The 21,347-nt window shown below is 43.3% G+C and overlaps 2 long non-coding RNA genes and 1 other non-coding gene across 3 annotated transcripts; 2 read left to right on the top strand and 1 right to left on the bottom strand.

The window, feature by feature from the left end:
• Positions 1 to 417: 417 nt before the first annotated feature.
• LOC112678756 (uncharacterized) lies at positions 418 to 13,741 on the bottom strand. Its single transcript, XR_003147818.3, has 3 exons — positions 13,578 to 13,741; positions 6,187 to 6,317; positions 418 to 2,042 (listed from the first exon to the last, which is right to left on the bottom strand). It is a non-coding gene; the product is annotated as an uncharacterized LOC112678756 (long non-coding RNA).
• LOC112678962 (U6 spliceosomal RNA) lies at positions 10,423 to 10,524 on the top strand. The gene has a single exon (XR_003148030.1). It is a non-coding gene; the product is annotated as a U6 spliceosomal RNA (small nuclear RNA).
• A 2,352-nt stretch (positions 13,742 to 16,093) lies between the features above and the next one.
• Positions 16,094 to 20,966, top strand: LOC118351963 (uncharacterized). Its single transcript, XR_004808287.2, has 2 exons — positions 16,094 to 16,224; positions 19,992 to 20,966. It is a non-coding gene; the product is annotated as an uncharacterized LOC118351963 (long non-coding RNA).
• The last annotated feature ends 381 nt before the right edge of the window (positions 20,967 to 21,347 follow it).

The raw sequence follows: 21,347 nt of genomic DNA, 5'->3' as shown, positions 1-21,347 counted from the left end.
TGTCCACAAAGGATCTCTCATAGGAAGAGAATCTCTGGCCTGTGGCAGAGTCGAAACAAACAGACAAAAAAGAAATGGAAAATTTCTTCCTTCCCCACAGAGAAACAGATTTCTTACGTGGTGTGGAACCTGACCTTCCATCATTAGTGACTCATTCCTTTGCGTATTACAGGCAACCTGGCATTTAAGAGGCCTATGTCAAAATGCGGATACAGTCAGAATCCTTGAGAGGACTTTCACATGAAGAATCCGAGCAAACACACATAGTCCATCCCCCCAACCCTACTATGACCATGACCTTTAGCCAATAGGTGGTTGTCCAATTCTCTGGTATCTTAGTCACCTCAGGTGGCTATGACAAAATACCATAGACTGGGTGACTTAACCAATAGACATTTATTTTTCGCAGTTCTGAAGGGTGAAAGTCCAAGATGCAGGTGCCAACAGGCTCGGTTTCTGCTAAGAACCCTTCCTACCTTGTAGATGACCACTTTCTCACTGTGACTTCATAGGGCCTTTTTTTCTTTTTTGAGGTGTACACAGGGAGAGAGTAAGCTGCCTGTGTTCCTCTTCCTATAAAGATACTTATCCCATCATAAAGCTTCCGGCCTCATTACCGCATCTAACGTATTTATCTCCCAAAGGCCCTACCTCCCAACACCATCGCACTGGGGATCAGGGCTATAGTGTATGAATTTGGGGCATCAGCCCTTAACACCTGGCTTCTGACACGACTTTTCGGTAGTTAACTTTAGTTCTTCTTGCCTTTGTGGTTAGAAAATGATTTCATTGAGGAGGTTGATTTGGTTCCCACAGTCGAAACCAACAGTTAAGAATGAAAGCAATGGAAAACTGGAAATAGTTGTTTTAATATTTTGACACTTCAAAGGAGAGCATATACAAGAGCCAACACTGTTGCTTTTGTCCACTGAATCCGTGGCCTCCTCTTATATCCCGTCTTTCTTTTCTCCCCCCTTCCTCTGCTAATACATTCCCCTTCTTCTCCTCTTCAAGAAGCCAGCATTTAAGAATGCTATTTGTGTTTATACTATGCTTAATGGTTTGTCTCTTTTTTTAAAGATTTTTAAAATTTATTTGAGAGACAGTAAGTGAGAGAGAGAGAGAGAGAGCATGAGCAGGGAGGAGGAGGAGGAGCAGAGGGAGAGGGAGGAGCAGACTCCCCACTGAGCAGGGGGCCCGACACAGGACTCAATTCCAGAATACCCCCTGCCTGCCAACCCCCACCCCCATCATGACCTGAGCTGAAGGCAGACACTTAACTGACTGAGCCACCCAGGTGCCCCTATCTTTTCCTTACATAACTAGATTTAATATTTTACTTAAAGCCAGCATGTTTGCCATTTTTACTTGATGGACTAGTAGCTATGACAGGAGAAAAGGTCTTGACCCCCGTCTCATGACCCTAAGAGTGATGGAATTGTGCGTCAAGTGCTAAGGACCACAAGACCTTTTGACAAGTAATGATTAAGTGTGAGAAGGCAGTAAGAGGTGAGTTGGGGTTTGGAGAAAACAAGACCAAGGACAAGATTTCTCTACCTCCTCCAACGATAAGTTTCTATTAGGCTAAAATCAGTCCTGATCAATAACCTACCATGGGGACACAGCAACCAAAGATGCCATAGGTTGCTCTCTATTTTTACTCGCCCTGAGATTTCCCCTGTGGGAGACGATGTAAAACGGAGCCCAGAGTCACTCTGTGGGTTTGGGACAACACAGTGAGCCTCTCCTATTGGCTGGCCTCCCTTATCCCACCCAAACAGGAGTAAGTGAAATCAAACTGAAATTTTAACACCAAGGACCCCACAAGGGATTAAGAACTGACTCAGGTGCCACATCAGCAGAGTATGTGGACAGAAGGGGGAAGGCCACCCCAGGTTCTCCAGGTACTGAGGAGCGCTTTGGGTGTTCGAGTTACTTGTATTTTCAAGCCCTGGCTGGCCAAGCCTTCTTCCCCCCGATGTGGGGATGCCAATAGGCCGCCTGTCCCCTCCAAGTTCTGCTCAGCAGCTCAGGACCCCATTCTGTGGAGAAGATGCAACAAAGAATAAGCAAACTGCCCGGGCCGTTCACCCCCACAGACCAACAGGGCCTTGTGCGCTGGTCTGAGACCACTTCTGGAGACCAGCATGTGACCGAGTCACAATCTCTGGCCACTCCGTCAGCTATCTGCAGTTCCTCCTTTTTTTTTCTTTTCCTGACCTCATAAACAATGACCGTTGACAGTGTCACCGTCTATAGATCCCCAGCCAAGATTAGCTTTGGCTAGGAGGAACCCTTCCAGCCTCCAAAACCATGGTCAAAATGTTTTCTTTATGTGTAGGAAATTTACTTTCTCTGAAAGAGATTATTTAATATGTTATTCACCATTCCTGTTTTTGTTCTCTGCAGTTATAATAATAGCAAAATCGATGTTACCCAAGAAGTAGACACAGAACTTCTTGATAAAGGGAGGAAGTAACCAAGTAGTTGAAAGCAAAAAATGGCTTAGTTCTGCAGTTTCTGCTCTCATTTGTATGACCCCCTCCTCCTCAGAAGACAAGAATATAAATATATATATAAATATAAATATATATATATCTGTTTCCCAATTGTCCTAAGAACTTGTGTGTTACCTGCCCCATCCCCTCCACACACAAAGATGTTTTTTTTTAAAGATATTTATTTATTTATTTATTTATTTATTTATTTATTTATTTATTTATTCATGAGAGACACAGAGAGAGAGGCAGAGACACAGGCAGAGGGAGAAGCAGGCTCCACACAAGGAGCCTGATGCAGGACTCGATCTAAGACCCCGGGATCACACCCTGGACCGAAGGTAGATGCTCAACCACTGAGCCACTCAGGTGCAACTACACAAAATTCTAAATAGGAAATTAAAGCAAACAGAAATCTATCGGGTCAAGCAGGTGGCTGTATGCCTGTACTGTCACTTCCCAAAGACAGCAAAGGCTGGCTCTCTTTTGTCTACATGGCAGGTACCAACCCTTCCAATTCTCTCTTCTATAAATGAATATCTAAAGGTGACATTTCAAAACAGCAGAGGAAAAGGTGGATTGCTCAACACATGGTATTGAGGAAACTGTATGGCCACATAGAAAAAAACATTGAAAGTAGAACAAAATCCATATGAAGCAGAGATTTAAATATAAAAAATGAAAATGTAAAAGTACTAGAGAAAATTGGGTTGCATTTTTAATAGTTTTTTGATGATTTTTGGAGTGAGGAAGTATCACATAAAACCAAGAGGCCATAAAAAATTCAACTACACAAAACTGGTTGATTCAATTATATTAAAAATTTTTAAAAACAAACAAAAAGACCCTCATGGGAAAAAAAACCACCAGAAACAAAGCCAAAAGATAAATGACAAAACAGGAAGAAAAAAACAAAAAAAGGTATTTGAGGACAATTTCCTTCAGATACAAGAACTACTAAATTTTAATTTTAAAAGTACCTCAAAGGGAACCCTGGTTGGCGCAGCAGTTTGACGCCTGCCTTTGGCCCAGGGCGCAATCCTGGAGACCCGGGATCGAGTCCCACGTCGGGCTCCCGGTGCATGGAGCCTGCTTCTCCCTCTGCCTGTGTCTCTGCCTCTCTCTTTCTGTGTGTGTGACTATCATAAATAAATAAAAATATAAAAAATTAAAAAAATAAAAAATAAAAGTACCCCAAAATCTAATAGAATAAATGGAAAAAGATCGAAGGAGATAGTTTACAAAAAAAAAAAAAACAAAAAACAAAAAACAAAAAAGATACAGAAATGGCCCATGACCATATAAAAAGATGGGCAACCTTACTCATAACTGGTCCTACGATACATCCACATGAATGCAAAAAGGGGTATGTTCAAAGTCATTCAGAGTAGCTGCTTGTATGTGAATGTGAAAATAAGGAGGTTCTATATGTACTGGAATAGAACCATCCCTGATACGTTTTGTTAGATGAAGAAAAACAAGGTTAGAGCTGTGTGTGTGTGTGTGTGTGTGTTTAAAAATAGTCTAAGGATTGATGTATTTAAGAATTTTCAGAAAGAATACCAAAAGATCCATTACCCTGGGTTTTCTCTAAGGAAAGAAAACTGGATGACTGGAGAACAGAAACAGAGGGACGCTTTTCATCGGATATTTCTTTGTACCTTCTGAATGTAAACGTGTTACCTTCTCAAAAATTAAATATGATAATGAATAAAGAGGCGACAACCATGAGCTTGAATAAACTTCAAAAGGGATGAGTAGGATGGTGAATTTTATGTTCTATGAATTTCACCTCAATTAAAAAAAAAATGAGCAGGATTCCCAATAGGGAGATAAAAGCCAAGCCTGTTCCTCCTCCAGTGTATCTGTCTTGGGGCCCTTCAGGTGCTGGTAAAGGTTTAAAAACTGATTTCTAGAGGAAAACAATGATTTGTAGCATTTGTCAGTTTCTGTGACATAAATATTCCCATCACTTGATTCCTAGACCCTTCCTGTCTCTTCTCCTTATGACCCATTGTGTCCTTACTTAACCAGTCCACTCTTCCCCCACTGCGTAGAAGTCTCACAGTTTGGGGATGGATCCTTTCCCTAGGGGGTGATTCCTAACTGGTCTAACCCAACATGCAAGTTGTTTCCCATTGGTGTATAGAGATATTTATCTCTTGAGACAACCAGGAGGACCCTGGGGAGGTCTGGAGACCCAAGGCGCTCACTTTGAGCCATTCCAGTCTGCCAGCCATACATGCATCATTACTTGTCAAAAAGGTTGGGAGGCCCTGGTCTAGGGCAATTATAACCTTCCCTTCTCCTTACTACTGACCGACTCAAGCTAAGTCTATTAGTGCATGGTATTCACTAATCACTAGACTAGCCCTAATACGGACCCATGACCCAATTAAGGCCAATGAGACTTGAGAGGAGTTTTGCTGGAGGCATTTCAAAAGTTTCCCACTCTTCAAAGAGTAATAGGAAGATATGATTTCTCTCTTCCTCATGCAGACGAGGCCTGGGACTGCTGCAGCCACCCTATCAAGCAGCCTGAGAACTGAGTCAGCAAAGGATGGAGGGCCAAAAAGATGGCCAGAGCCAAAGCACTCCACCCTATTTCTGGTTTTCCTATGTTGTAAACTAATAAATTTATTGTTCAAGACACTTTGACTTAGATTTTTTGTTTCTTTTCATTGAATATATGCTTTAGTAACATACTTTAACCATCTTTTTAAATGCTTTTGCATATGACTATAGCTTGTTGATCATCTATATTTAATATTTCTATTGATATTTTACCCTCTTGTGCTGGTTCACTTTATGCTAGAGTTAGGCTATAGTCCTCTGTCATTCAGTCAAACACTAATGTAGGTGAAGGTATTTTGTATATGTGATTAAAACCTACTTAAATTGATTTTAAGTGGAGGGGAATACTTTTTTGATAATCTAAGTGGGCCCCATCCAATCAGTTGAAAGGCCCTAGAAGCAAAACCAAAGTTTCTCTGAGGGAAAAGAAACTCGGGCTGTGGAATTGCAGCATCAGCCCCTGATCAAAAATTTCCAGCCTTCCCTTCCTGCTGACCTGCCCTACAGATTTCAGACTTGCCTAACCAGCTCCACAGCTGCATAAGCCAACTCCTTGTAATAAATATCTCTCTCATAATCATAAATAAAAAAAAATAAATAAATAAATAATAAATACACACATGCACACACACACACACACACACACTACTGGTTCTAGTAGAAACCAGAGTGATAGCAGTCCTTTTTTTCCCTTTACATACTTATATCAATTTGATACTGTATATTTTGCATTTATTTATACATTTGTCATTATTCTTAGTTACACTGTAGGCTTTAGGAGCACATAAGTAATTCCTAAAGTAGGTCAGAAGTTCTGCACATTTGAAAGATGAAAAATGTTGTTAAATTACCTTCTCTAAAGGTTATATCTATTCAAACTCTTACTTGAATGTAGGCTTTGTGTCTTTGTACTACTATGTGTTCTTAGCACATCGTAAGTGCTCGGTAGATATGAACAGAATTCTAGAAGGAGAAACATGGATTAAGGTAGAAAGACATAAAGATATGCTAGACCAGAGGGTTCTTTGTTTGACTCAATCACTTTTTTTTTTAGGTCTCTTTTCTTCTATAGGTGACATGAGAATTTGGAATGATTCACCCACATAGTACTTACGTTGCAGCAGCCCCAAAAGGCAGACAGAACTCTGAATTCGAGGTCGGACCTGAATTTGAAAATTCTGTGTAATGTTCCACTTTGTGACCTTGGGCAGATGTCTTAGCTTCTATGATCCTTAGTTTCCAAATCTGTAAAAGGAAAGTGATAACCTTCCAGACTGGTGTAAAGATCAAATATATAAAGAGCCTATTGGAGTTATAATAGGTCTAGACACAGAGGTTATAATAAGGTCCTTTCCCCAAATTTTGGAACAAAAAGCAGCAACGCTCTAAGAGCCAACCTGTAAACAGAGCACATAAGGCATCTGAGCAGAGATGTGGGGTGACCCTGAAAGGACAACAAGACACCAACCAGGCTGACTTTAGTAAAATAACTAAAAGAGGCTATACCCACCAGAAAGGATTAGTCAGGGATAAAAACTAGAAAAAGTAGAGTCAGAGACAAAATGGAGCTGTGCCACTGAAGCCTTGTCTCATTAGGCCCCAAAATTCCAGCTAAAAGGTAATTGCACTTCTAACAACATCCCCATCTGGCTGTCCAAGCTTAATGCCATTCAGTGTTTCATGGCGTTTTATGTGCTGTTTCCACGCTGAGCAAAACCCTTCTGATAGTTTGGGTTCCTCCACGGCCTGTCTCTAGGAAGTAGTCTCTGGTCAGAGTCACCTGGCCAGCCAGCTCTCCCAAAACCAACATCCCACTCAAACACCTGCATTCTTTTTTATTGTAGGGGTTAGGCAGGACAGTCTGACCCAGATGGCAGAAGAAACAGCAATCACATTTGTGTCTAATTCACAGCTCTAATTAAGATGAGAAAAAGAAAAGTAGAGCACGAGAAGAAATTGTCCACGAGCTGAAAATTGTGAAAGCTCTCACGTGTGTATGGGGATGGCAGCCTGTGAACCTTGCTTTCAACATTAAGCTGATCTCATACCATCTCTGTCAGGAAGACAGGGCAAGTATTTGTCCTGCTTGTTCCTGAAAAGACTTAAGGTAGGCAGGCAGTAATGGCTATCCTCCTTGACCAATGACAAAACTGAAGTGGTAAAAAGAAGAGATTTGTCCAGGATCACATAATTGTTATATAGAAGTCTAGGAACGAAACCTTCATTTTCTCAGTCCAAATGCAAAGCTCTGGCCAAAGAACCAAGCTGAAGATGAGAAAGGAAGGGCATTGGATCTAAACAGAATGCCAAGTTGGAAATACTTGAGGATGGTGGTATAGTTCTCTTAGATTTTTAGATCTTAAAACTCTTGAGTTGTTTTAGATTTTTTATTTATAACATAGAGTGTATCCAATTGTAATAGGGGAACACTTTTGATTCCAGCCATAATAGAGTAGCTTGTACTGAACCAACTACCCTGTTGAAAACAGCTATTATCAGCTGCACAGAATATATAACACAAGCTGGGATGCCTCAGTCGGTGGCTCCCTTCAGCTCAAGTCATGATCCCAGGATCCTGGGATCCAGTCCCACATCAGACTCAGCAGGGAGCTTGCTTCTCCCTCTACCTGCCGCTCCCCCCACTTGTGCTCTCTCTCTCTGACAAATAAAATCTTCAAAAAAAAAAAAAAAAAAGGAATACATATCACAAGCATTTGAAGGCACTGATGAGCAACCAATGCAGACAATCCCTAAGAGTAGGTGAGCTCTGTATTCACCCCAGCCCAATTCACAGGGCAAGGAATAGGGTAAGTGGTAGCTACTCTATTCTTCGATTGGGCTGCGGAGACAGATTGGAGTTCAAAGTTGCCAAAGTGGCTGGGACTTAGGTGGTAAAACCTCACATAGGGGGGAATTGCCGACAAGTGAACCCGGGAGGCTAGGAGCAATCTCCTATTGAGGTGTTTGCTAACTCCCAAACTAAGCCAGCATAGCCATGACTATAGGAAAGCTAACGGAACGCTTTGTACAAAGATTCTGCAGCAGCATGGAATTGAACAGATTGAGGGTGGAGTACAAGGTTCACCAACTTGGGATAGCAATACCCAAATCTCTGACTGAGACTCCAGGAAGACCATAGCTTGGTAATGAAGGTAAACCCAAAAGGACCAACCCTAAGAAAGCCTAGAACAACCCTTGACAGGATTAAGGTGATTGGCCTGTACCATCTGCCCTCCTTTTAGAAAAAAAGATGAAATAACCCAGAACCTCTAAAAGCTAATAACCAGTAAGCTAAAATAGGAGGAAAAAATAAAATTAAAAAAAAAAAAAAAACTTGATTCTTCTACCAAAAAAGGAGAAATAAAGCAGTAAAGAACAGAAATAGAAACATATAACAAGATAGTAAATATAAACATTTCAAGAATTACATTAAATCTTAATAGATTTCCAAAATTAAAAGACCAATTAAAAGACTCCAATTAAAAGACCAAAATTGCTTTTGGATAAAAAAGCAAAATCCATGTGCTATTTACTAGAGACTCAATTTAAATATAAAAATAAAAAGATTTAAAGAAAAAAGAATGAAAATAATATGCCATATAAACACTAACCAAGAGAAAGCTGGTAGAGCTATATTAATATCAGTCAACAAAGACTTTGGGGGAAGAACTATTTCTAGAGATTAAAAAGGGAAATTTCATAATGATAAAAACGTCAGTCTACATAAGATAAAACAGCCCCAAATTTGTGTGCACCTAATAATTTATAATGTATAACTAATTTGTGGAAAATGTAGCATAGTTTCAATATATGTTAAGCAAAGTTGACAGAACCAAAAGAAGACATAGATAAACCAATAATCATTACAGGAGATTTTAGCACCTCTTTAAATAGCTGATAAAAGAAACAAAGAGTCAGCAAAAATATAGAAAACTTGAGCAACACAAATAATCAAATTGACATAATTGACATATTACAGAACTTCATACTTAACAATTGCCACATACATGCTGTTTGTGAGAGCATATGAACCCTTATCAACATGGACCACCTGCTAGGCCATAAAGCAAGTCTCAAACAATTCCTAAAGAGTGAACTCATAAAAAAATGTGTTCTCTGACCCCAGTGGAATCAAACTAGAAATCAGTAACAGGAAGATAACTAGACACCCCCCATGTGTTTGAAAATTAAGCAGCACATTTCTAAATAGCTTGTAGGTCTAAGAAAAAAAATTGCAGTAAAATTATAAACTATTTTAAGGGCCCCTAGGTGGCTCAGAGGTTGAGCACCTGCCTTTGGCTCAGGGCATGATCCCTGGGTCCTGGACTCATCCCCACAGGGAGCCTGCTTCTCCCTTGGCCTGTGTCTCTGCCTCTTTCTCTGGGTCTCTCATGAATAAATGGGTAAATCTTTTAAATAAATTAATTAATCAATTAATTTAAACTGAATAATAATGAAAATGTGACATACCAAAACATTTGGGATATAGATAAAGCAGGGCTGAAAGGGAAATTCATAGCTTTACGTGTATATATTTGAGAAGAACAAAAATTGAAAGTCCACATGAGTTTAGCTTCCATCTTATGAAGCTAGAAAAAGAACAGCAACTGAAACTCAAGAAAATAGAAGGAAGGCAATAATACAAATAAGTGTAGAAATCTTCAAAACAGAAGACAGATATGCAATAAAGAAAGTCTACAAATTCTAAAAGGGACTTGAGGTGCCGACCTTTGTTTCTGAGTAAAGATCTGTTTTGGTTCTTTTTCTTGGTCTGTTTACATTTTGTTTCCTTCTATTGTCCTACTGCACGACCTAGGGGTTTTAGTATGTTGTTAATTAGGAGCGGTGAGAGAGGATATCTCGACTTTTTCCTGACCTTAAAAAAAAGGCATACAGTTTCTCACAATAAAGTAGTATGTTTGATGTGGGATTTTATAGATGATTTCTTTTTTTTATCATGTTGCGAAAGTTCTCTATTCCTAGTTTGTGCAGAGTTCTTGTAATAGAGAAGTGTAAGATTTTGTCGAATGCTTTTTCTGCATCGATCGATATGATCATATGATTATTTTTCTTTACTGATATAGTGGATTACATGGGTTGATTTTCAAATGTAGAACCAGCCTTGAACTTCTGGAATAAATCCAACACGGTCGTGGTCTATAATTCTTTTAGACATTATTGGATTCAATTTGCTAAATATTTTGTTAATGATTTCTGCACCTATGTTCATGAGAGCTATCGATCTGTAATTTTCTTCTTGTAGTATTTTTATCTGGTTTTGGTATTAGGGTAATGCCGGCCTCATAGACAAGTTGAAAGCAAAGTTTTGTTTTTAAAAGTTTTCTGGTGAGTGCTTGCTTCAGCAGCACACGTGCTAAGATTGGAACAAAACAGAGAAGATTAGCATGGCCTCTGCACAAGGATGACTTGCAAAATTTGTAAAAGTTTCCTTGAGAGATGGGTGGGGGTGATAGTTGCGTAGTGTGAGGAATCTATTTAATACCACTGAATTGCATACTTAAAATGCTTAAGATGATAAATTTTATGCTATGTATATTTTGCTGCAATGAAAAGTTCCCTTGAGCTTTGGCCGTGCTAAGTGGTGGTCTGGGTGAGACCTAGGCCTTAATCGAAGGCTCCAGAATGATCTGGTGAAAGCGAAGCAGAAAGGCAGGTAAAGATTCTGGAACCAAGGATTGTAGGGAGTAGCTATAGTTGTTTGCTCCCCTGCTAAGCAAAAATCTAATCGGGAAGGTTTTTTTTTTTTTAATTTTTATTTATTTATGATAAAAATTTATAAAATTTTTATTTTATTTTATTTATTTATGAAGGGGCCTGGGCCCCTTCTCTCACACACACAGAGAGAGAGAGACAGAGACATAGGCAGAGGGAGAAGCAGGCTCCATGCACCGGGAGCCTGACGTGGGATTCGATCCCGGGTCTCCAGGATCGTGCCCTGGGCCAAAGGCAGGCACCAAACCACTGCGCCACCCAGGGATCCCGGGAAGGTTTTATACACAGTTATGAATATTAAATTAACAATGCAAGATAGTATTTTGGCCAAAAAACAACTCAGAGACTAAATGATGTAGGATTTGAGAAAGGGATGTTGCTAAGTCTTTTTCTTCTCCTAAACTAACATTACTCTTTCTTTAGCTCTTGCCCCACCTATGTGGCTGAGTGGGGCGGTAGGTGGGGTGAGTAGGGACACTCTGCTGCCATAGTTACAGGAAAAGGTTCAGCATTTTACGCTCAGGGAAAACGGATGACGGACTGAATTTCAAAAGCACATTGTTCTGTGGAAGGCTGACAAGCAAACCTTTGTAACGTGGAGACAGGTGGCTCATCAAGTTAACACTAGGCACAATTCTGTCTCAGGTAGAAACAGGAGCAAGAAATGGTCTGGACTTAGAACAGACACCTCAAGCCCCTAAGATTTGTGGTTAAAGCCTCATTACTCAAACTTTACCAGTTTGGCAATGGTGTCAAAATTTGGTGCTGCTGCTGAATTGTACTTTCACTAAAGATGATCTCTCTCTCTCTCTCTCTTTTTTAAAGATAAAGGGTGTTTTTAAAGGCTTCCCTTCTCTGATTTCTCAAAATGCCATTAAATACATATTAGTTACGTTTTTATGAAATAATCTTATTTTACAGACTATTGTCTATTTTAAGACACCATCGATTATAGTTCACTGTTAAAACACTATTTAAAAAAACAAACAAACAGGTTTTTTTTAAGCCACATTCTAATTTTGGAAGTAGTAAATATGAAAAACGACCATCTCAGAGTCAGAGAAACTCTGTAGCCCAATTCCTCCTCCGTGACCCGTGCAAGCCAGGTGCCTCGTGGACAGCACATCCCCTTCTGTGTCAACACCCCTGAAATTCGATCCATCACTCCGACAATTTCCGCACTCAAATCTATCTTTCTTTCTTTTCTTCCTTTCTTCCTTCCTTTCCTTTCTTTCCTTTCTTTTTTTCTTTTCTTATCTTTTCTTCCCTCCCCCCCTTTTTTAGATTTTATTTATTTATTTCTGAGAGACCCAGACAGAGGCCGAGACCCAGGCGGAGGGAGAAGCACCTGCGGGGAGCCCGATGCGGGACTCGATCCCGGGGCCCGGCGTCAGGCCTGGGCCCAAGGCAGCTGCTCCTCCACGGAGCCCCCGGGGCCGCACACCTGCTCCAGTTTCCGTGCTCCACTCCGGTTTCCATCATGAAGACCTTGCGCAAATGGAGACCTTGGCCCCCTGCCCTCCCCGCACCCCCACCCCGGCCTGCGCATTGCGTCGCCCACGGTCCTGCTCCTTTTCCCTCCTGGACCCGGTGCAGCCCCGCTGCCCCCCTGCCCGGCCCTCCCCCGCCCCCCAGCACTGCAGCCCCCAGACCTCTGCCTGCCCCTCCCTGCCCTCCGCAGTGCCCCCCCTTCCCAGGTGGCCCGAGGCCCTTGGGGCGAAGCCCCGGAGCCTTGCCAGGGCCTGGGCCCTGCCTCTCCAGCGTCCCCGGGCCCGCTCCCCGCTCCCCGCTCCCCGCTCCCCGCTCCGGGAGCGCCACACGGACTGCCCCGGGCTCGTCGGGAGTCGCGGCAGGTTCTGCCCTGCGGGACACCCCGCTCCTGCCCTGGGTCTGGGCCGCCTGGGCCTGCCCCCCAGGCTTCAGCGGCCCGTCGCCTCGTCTCGGAAGCCCTCCCTGACCGCACTGCAGGAGGAGCCGCGGTCCCCTGCTCTGCGTGGGCCGGCACAGCGGGCCTTCATTCCCGCAGCACAGGGCACCCTGGCCCACCCCGACCCACCGCCACCCACCGCGGCCCACCCCGACCCACCGCGGCCCACTGGGACCTACCCCGACCCACCGCGGCCCACCCCGACCCACCGCAGCCCACCCCGAGCTACCGTGGCCCACCGGGACCCACCCCAACCCACCATGGCCCAGCCCGGCTCACTGCTGGCCCACCCCAGCCCACCCTGAGCCACTGCGGCCCACTGCGACCCAGCCCGGCCCACCTCAACCCACGTGGCCCAGCCCGGGCCACCGCAGCCCACTGCAGCACACCCTGGCACATCCTGGCCCACCCCAGCCACCGCGGCCCACCGGGACCCACCCCGGCCCCACAACCCACTGTGACCCACCCCGGCCCCACCACTGCCCACCCCAGCTCCCCCCATCCTGGGCCACCCGGGTGTGGCCAATCGCCACCCACCCCGACCCCTGGTGGCACACCCCGGCCCACCCTGTCCCCCATCCCTGGCCCACCGTGGGCCACCCCGACCCACTGTGGCTCACCCTGACCCACCACAGCCCACCCCGACCCACATGGCTCACCCCAGCCCACCCTGGACCAGGGGGCCCACGCCCACCCACCCTGGCCAGGCCTGTGTGAGCCTGCCTTCCCTACCACCGAGGTGGCTGCCTTGAGCTGCCTTGAGGCCCGGCAAGCGCTCCTGAGGCTGGATGATGGTGCCTGGAGAACTCGGTCAGGGAAGAGTGAACAAGCCCTCACAGATCTACCTGCCGTGAGCATGTAGTCCTGAGTCCGTCTGCTGGCTTCAGGTCCCAGCTCCCCCAGTTATTGGCAAGGGGACTAGTCACCTCATCTTCCTGGGTCTTAGTCCTCCCTGCACCAGTGGGCAGATGAGTCCAGGGCCGTCCTGTGAGTTGGGGCAGCTACCAGGACTGAGTGAACTGGAGTGTGTGTAAAGCACTTAGGACACTGCCCTGCACACTGAGCACTTGAGCATTTGTTATTATTAGTATTACCCCATTTATCTGCCTTAACAACCTCAGGAGGAATGATAATTGGTAAAGTGGGGACTATATCCAGTAAAAGCCTCTAGAATTTGAGGATGTGGTGACCAAAAGGTCACCATCTGGAGATGGAACCACCCAAAGTCAATATAAAAAAAGCCTCACATCAGCACTCAGCTGAAGTAGTCTTTCCTCCAGACAGAGCTTGGGATCCATCCAAATCAACCGAGGTAGCAGATGTGTCTCCAGGCCCAGACTCCAAGATTAAAGACATAATGCCCATTAAGAGCACTTAGAAAATCATAAAGTATGATATGAACATTTATGGTTGTGATTCCTATTATTAGTAGTAGAGTAATTCTATTACCTAATCAATGGTATTGTGATCTGACCGCCTGAAAAATTGCAATTGCTTGTGATCACGAAAACGTATTAGTAGGGCAGAGAAGCCGAAGAGCTGGGAAGGATGTTTATCCAGCACAATCTCATCAAGAGGGATGCCCGTATGAGACCAGACTGGTCAAGTTCACGGACCAAAGTTTCTCCTGACACCATGCAAATATTTTGGTTCACATTGTCCATGTTTATCACACAAGTACTTTTCTTTTGACCAGCTTTGCAGACACTGGGAAAGGGAACCACTTGGAAAGCAATCCCTATAAAGCGAACAAGTGAGTATCCATTCAGCAAACACTTAGGGAGCCCCTACCATCCGGCTGGCACCATACAGTGGTAAGTAGCTCCTGCCCTGGTGTTACAGTCCAGAGGAGAGAGGGGCAAACAAGTAACCACACGAATAAAACCACAACTGCACCTTGCACTAAGTGTGTATCAGGCTAGAGGAGTAAGAGAGGCTCTTCTGATACTTTACGTGGAGCCGGGAGTCAACCAGCTGATGGAACCAAAGAGAAAACTGTCAGAAGACAGTGAAGAGTTTGTCGTGTTTGAGGATCGGAAGGGCCAATACAGATCGGATGGGGTCAGGGAAGAGAAGGACCACAAGGAATGACCTGGAGAGGGAGGCAGACCAGACCACAAAGGGCCACAGAGGCCACTCAGAGATGATTTGGAATTATTTGGAATGCAAAATATAAAGTTAGGACGAGATATGATGACGTTTGTGCTCCTAAAAGATCCTTCCATTTGCTATAGAAAGAATGGGTGAGAGGGAGGATTGAAGTAGAAATGGAGAGACCAGGTTGGAGAATTTTGCAATAATCCAGTCAAGGGATAATGGTGATGTGGACAAGAATGGTGGCAGTAGGCAGAAGGGGACAGCGTTGCCATATGCCCAGGAATAGGGTTACTAGACCTTGTTGATAGACTGTGTGTAGGGGAAGAGCAATTGGGTTGAGGAGGTGCCATCCATTCACCAATGAGCAAGGAGGGACGAGGCATAGACTAGATGTGGCCCTGGGTGGGAATGTCGACTTTATGGAGTGGACAAGAGTTCATCTTGAACACGTGACATTTGAGAAGCATGTGAGCTCTCCCAGGGGAAATGTCAAGGGGCCCTTTAGATTCACAGCCATGAAGCTTAGTAGAGATCCAGACTGGGCCCCGAACATTTGACTGTCACCGGTGTGTAAAAACAGTGTTTGGGATTAGAGAAGTGACGCAGGGAGCAAATGCAGAAAAGGAGCCAAAAGAACCACCAGTCTCTTGTGAGCTATAATCTCAGGATTCAGAGTCTTACAACCCATCAACTCTGGGTGGGTTAATAAGGTTGGGTTTCTGAACCAGAGCAACTCAATAATCATTTCTTCACCCATGGTGACTCCACTAAGACAGCTAGCCTAAACCAGCGGCAGAGCACTCCGTCTGTGACAACTGTATTCTAAAGCCCAACTGATTTCATTATTCCCATTTTACAGAGGGGAAAATGAGACTCTGAAAGTTTACAGGATTTGGTTAAAATTGCAGAATCACTCATAGGGGGAATATAAGAAATAATGAAAGGGATTATAAGGGAAAGGAGGGGAACTGAGTGGGAACAATTAGGGAGACAAACCATGAGAGACTCCTAACTCTGGGGAGCAAATAAAGGGTTGTGGAAGGGGTGTGTGTGGGGTTGGGGTTAACTGGGTGACAGGCACTGAGAAGGGCACTTGATGGGATGAGTACTGGGTGTTCTATTATATGTTGGCAAAGTGAATTTAAATTTTAAAAATGTAAAAAAATAAAAAATCGCAGAATCAGTGAGTGACAGATGGGACTAAGACAGGGCATGTAATTGCAGCCAAGAACTCCACCCACCCTTCAAGGATTAAGCCCCATTGGTCATCACAAGCTCATGAAGAAATACAGAAGTTTGTGATCCTGGTGGGAAGACCATAGAACAAAGAAAGCAAAATTAGGCAAAATTAAACACAAACCTGTGGGAAGAAGAGATCATCATGAACTCAGGAAGGTAATAAAGAGTCTCCAGGTGTGTGGACTGCGAAGGATCCCGAGGAAGTAGGAGAGGGGAAAGGGGGAGGGGAAGAGTCTCAGATTTAGGGACACAATGAACCAAGATGCAGAAGACGCTGGGGCGTAGGAAAGAGCTGATGGCAAGTGGGCTTCATTTCTCTCAGGCCACATCCCAGATGGGTGGTGGCCCAGAGCAGGGGGAGCAACAGGACCTGTCAGGGGCAGCAGACAAGGAAGTGGGGACACAGTGACCTTTCCCAGACTCGAGGGATCTGTGTGAGTGGCTAGGAAAGAACATGTCTGGATAAGCTAAAGTCAGGTCAGATTATTTCTGCCCGGAAAGCCAGGCCAGAAACACCGAATTTAGTTTAGTAGTCTACAAGGAGCCTTTGTAGATTATTGAAGAGGGAGGAAATATGAAATCTTCAGGAGAACGAGCACGCTGCTGGTGGTGTTTCTGTGCAACAAGATAAGGAAGGACGAGGACTGAAATCCTAGAGGAAAAATAAGAGGCTTTTAGCTTGATGTAAATCAGTGGCTTTTCAGACTTTCCTTAGCAGAGAATCCTTTCTAAAAATGAACTCCCATTTGAAATCCCAATATATGAAGCAGAAAAAAAAAATAGTGGCCTTTATTTGTTTTTAAATTTTATTTATTTATTCATGAGAGACACTGAGAGAGAAGCAGAGACACAGGCCGAAGAAGCAGGCTCCATGCAGGGAGCCCGACACGGGACTCGATCCTGGGACCCCAGGGTCATGCCCTGAGCCCAAAGCGGATGCTCAACCCCTGAGCCACCCAAGCATCCCAATAGTGGCCTTTTTATTAGGACAATTTATTTTATCGCTTTAAACATATAACACACAAAAGATAAAGGAGGCTGATTAAATACACGGAGAAGGTTTAACTCTCAGGTGATGCAGTAGAGCTGCATCTGGTATACGCTTTAGCATCCAAATATTTAATTCATTTGTGAATTTTATTGGGGTCTTATAATAGCAAGAAACACTGATAAGCGTTGATAAGTCCCTGCATATGGTCATTTTCATTTGCTTTTCTATTTTATAGTTTGTCTGCAGTGACAGGGTTCTCTTCAATTGGACTAATCCAGAAGGTAGTGTTAGAGGAATTTTTTTTCCTCAATAAAATCAAGTATGAATAGCAAGAAGCCTCCAAAGCAAAAACAAAACAAAACAAACAAAACAAAACAAAAACAAACAAAAAGTACGTAGCTGTCTAGAGGGTAAGGTGGTCGTGATTGGCCCTGGTGTAGGCCACCTGCCACCACTCGGTCACTGTGGCCTGAAGAGAGCAAGTACACGGAAGAGCTCTAGAGTCTGGCCGGGCACTTCATCAGGCATTGTGTACCTGTGCCATGGTAGTGGGTTCATTTGTCACCTTATTTTATTTTATTTTATTTTATTTTATTTATTTTATTTTATTTTATTTTATTTATTTATTATTTTATTTTATTTTATTTTTTTCCTTCTTTTTTTTTTTTTTTAAGATGTATTTGTTTCAGAGAGACAGAGAGAGAGCCTAAGCAGGGGCAGGGACAGAGGGAAAGGAAGAAGCACCCCCCCTCCCTCCCCCCCTCCGCCGCAGAGCAGGGAACCCACTGTGGGACCCCATCCTAGGACCCTGAGGTCAATCTGAGCCCAATGCAGATGCTTAACCACCCCCCAGCCACCCAGGCACCCCTCGTTTGTAGTTTTAGACAGCAGTGCACCGTCCAGAAGTAAAGAAGCAGCAGGGTAGAGTTCCAGCTTTCCCCATATCAAAGACATTAGGTTTTGCATGTGTGTTTGAAGCTGCTGGCATCCTCATTCTTTATTTCCTGTGGATTGCCCCCAAGAAGAGAAACTAAGAGGGGGCAGGAGGAAGCAGGAGGAGAGAGGAAGGTAGCAGGTCTGAGATACTTTTCTAGCTCTAAAGAGTCTCCGTGATTTGTTTAGTAATAGGCTTGGGTTAACGTAGATCATTTATAAATCAAGGAGCAAATTCCATTTCATCAAGCAAACATGTTCCATATCCCATGCCTGATATTGAAGGAAATTTGTGTTTAACGGGAAAGTTTAAAAGTGCTAACAATTCCCTTCCTTAGGTAAGGAAGGCTCTTGTGGATCATTTATATTCCAGAAATTTCAGGACCCCATAAGAAGAAAAAAGAGACTGTGGCCAATAAGGGGTCATTTACATGTAAACATATTTAGGGTCTGTCTTTTAATATTATCAGAGGTTCGCTTGTTTGTTTTTTATGTCTTGGACGGAAAAGAAATCTTTAGAAGTAGGAAAAAAACCTATATTGGGGCACCTGGGGGGCTCAGCGGTTGAGCATCTCCCTTCAGCCCAGGCCATGATCCTGGGGTCCTGGATCGAGTCCTGCATTGGGCTCCCTGCATGGGGCCTGCTTCTCCCTCTGCCTGTGTCTTGGCCTCTCTCTCTGTGTCTCTCATGAATAAATAAATAAAATCTTTTTTTTTTTAAAGAAAAAACTGTATTTATTGGGATATCAAATTGATATTCATTCTTTAAAGTTACAGAATTAAAAATCAAGTTTTCCTTGAGTTCAAATTAGTAATCTTATATTGCAAGTTAAGAATAATTCTCTCACTTTTCTTTGATTCATATTTGGTTAGCTCATGGTAAAGAAGTTAAATTAAGCAATCAATATCATTTACAAACTTGGATAATTACACCCCCTTAACCATTTTAAACTGCATTTGTAAATTTAACAGAGTCAATTCTTGTTTTACACATGTTAAATGCCTGCAGAGCAAATTTACAACCTAATGAGCAAAATCTTCCCCAGGTACTTAAATAACTCTTATAAATCTAATGCAGTATGTGTATACATATGGCTAATTAGATTCTCTTAAACATTCCAATTACTTGGAAAAAAGATGAGCATTAATACTAATAGGAATGGGGTCTTGGGAAGGAGGCGTGATAGAGGCACAAGCTGACGCAAGGCCTTCAGAGGTGCCTCAGGACATGGGGACTAAGCGATCTGGAGCCCACGCCCTCTGAAATCCGGGCCACAGGTGTCCCCACCCCAATCTACTCCATCTCATCTGTTCTGAATCCTTCGAAAAGGCTCCCTGATGCCTGGTGCTGCCCGAGTGTCCCCAAGCTTCCCAGGCCTTCACCCTCTCTCTCTCCTACACCCTCCACCTGCCCGTGAGCAGTTGGCTGGAGCGCAGGGAAGAGCTGCTTCAAGAGATGTGGATTTGGGAGCAATCATCTCCTGTCTCCCTCATGAGCAACTCCCATGGAACAAACGTTGACAGAATAGAGCACCACAGTTGGGGAGGGCCTCCGGAGTGAGGAGACAAAAAAGAAGAGACACCTGAAAAAGAAATTATGGAATTCTATGTCTATGTCTCGGACAAAATCATAAAGTCGTAAACCTTAGCTCTTGTACTTAGCACATACGAGAACCCAAGGGCTGGATTTCTACTCCCCTCTTCCCTCAAATATATGTTTACTTATTTGTTATCAAATGAATACTTTGGAATAGAAATCTGGTGCCAAAAATCTATATTTGAATTCTGGCAAGAATGTGGTGAGGGTTTAACCAATAGCCTAGTAAGTACAGGTTCACCACAGGGTTCAGGTAGAGACGTTTCCCAAGGGGCTCCTCTCCCTGAATGATACAAAAAACTCAACGAATCTTTTTGTTTAAACTGGAGCTGCGTCTGCCCAGTATGGTGTGATGCCCTGGGGAGGTTGTGAGAGCAATCGGGCGGTGTTCCTTTCTTCCAGGCTGCACAAGGTAGTCGAGGAGATGAAGCTAAACCACATGCAGCAACAACAGCAACGTAAGACCACGTACCACCGAACGCTGGGCTGGCTGTGACATTCTGTAAATGGTGTGAGAAATGGAGAGGGAAAGTTTCTGGAAATGGTTGCCAAAGGCAGGTTGGACTTCACAGAGATGCAAAGACATCAGCTGACTCCTGGAGAATGTGTAGAACTCACACCCCAACCCGGATGCCTCTGGGTACCTTGAAGGAAAGACCCATCAGGGAACTATTGAAAACTATGGGTAAGCTGACCACATTTTCCATAAAAATGTCAGAACACATGGCCTGACACATGGTCTAACACCAGGAAAGAATATTTTAAATGAAGGCTGTTCCAGAAAATCTACAGCATATGGTTACTCAATTTATGGGCCAAGAAAATCCTAACTACAATAGAGGACTGAGCTGACCCACCCTAGGTAGACAAAACATAGCCACTACCATCTGAGAAGCTCTGAGTTATTTCCTCACTGTCATCAGAGTTCACGTTCGTGTTGAAGTTTCTGTTCATCTCTTCAGAGGAAAGTTCCATGCCTCAACAATAAAAAAACAAGCCAGAGAATTTATATTCAGATTTCTTAAATTATGTTCTTTAATTTTCTCTCAATTTACTTAAATAATTTTTGTGTTAGGCAGGATATATGAATAATGGATATAAAAATGTTTCTTCTACCTGGGACAATAAAATAAAATCCAATGAAAAGTTTCCCTCCCTATAAGAAAAAGAGAAAAAAAAAAAAAAAGAAAGAAAGAAAGAAAAAGAGGATATCCATATCCCTCGAAGGCCCAGGCTTGTTACCAGAGCCCCCATTCATACTGAAAAATGTATTTTAAACTACCAAGGTTGTTGTCAGTTTTTCTCATCTGATGTCTCCCTGCTTTTCTCATCAATAGTTTGCTGTCTGAAATAAAATACGTGCCAGAAGCTTCCTCATCCAGTGTTGCAATTGTAAGTCTTAACGATTATTGGAAAAGAAACCATTTTTAAGGACTTGAACTCAAGTCTTGGCAGGGTGAAACATCTTCCATTTCACCTTTTAGCCTATCCCAGAGCTCAGGGATCACTTGCCAACTCATTCTCAATATTATCAAGGAAATGCACATTTTTCTCCTTTTATGGTTAGTGAATATATTGGCCAAGATGATGTGGTAATCATTGCTGAAAGACAACAAAGCCACACATCTGAACATTTCCCTGGCTTCTAAAACAAAATCTGAAATGCATCTTAAAATCTATTTATGTCTGATAAAACCAAAAAGACGTGTTTTTAGTGAGATTTCCTGGACATTAGACTTTTCCTTTTTTTTTTTTTTT

The sequence above is a fragment of the Canis lupus genome, chromosome 22 (assembly GCF_003254725.2).
Source record: "Canis lupus dingo isolate Sandy chromosome 22, ASM325472v2, whole genome shotgun sequence".
Taxonomy (NCBI): Eukaryota; Metazoa; Chordata; class Mammalia; order Carnivora; family Canidae; genus Canis; species Canis lupus.
Note: the sequence above shows the minus strand (reverse complement) of the source record. Positions and strands in the feature narration are given on the sequence as shown.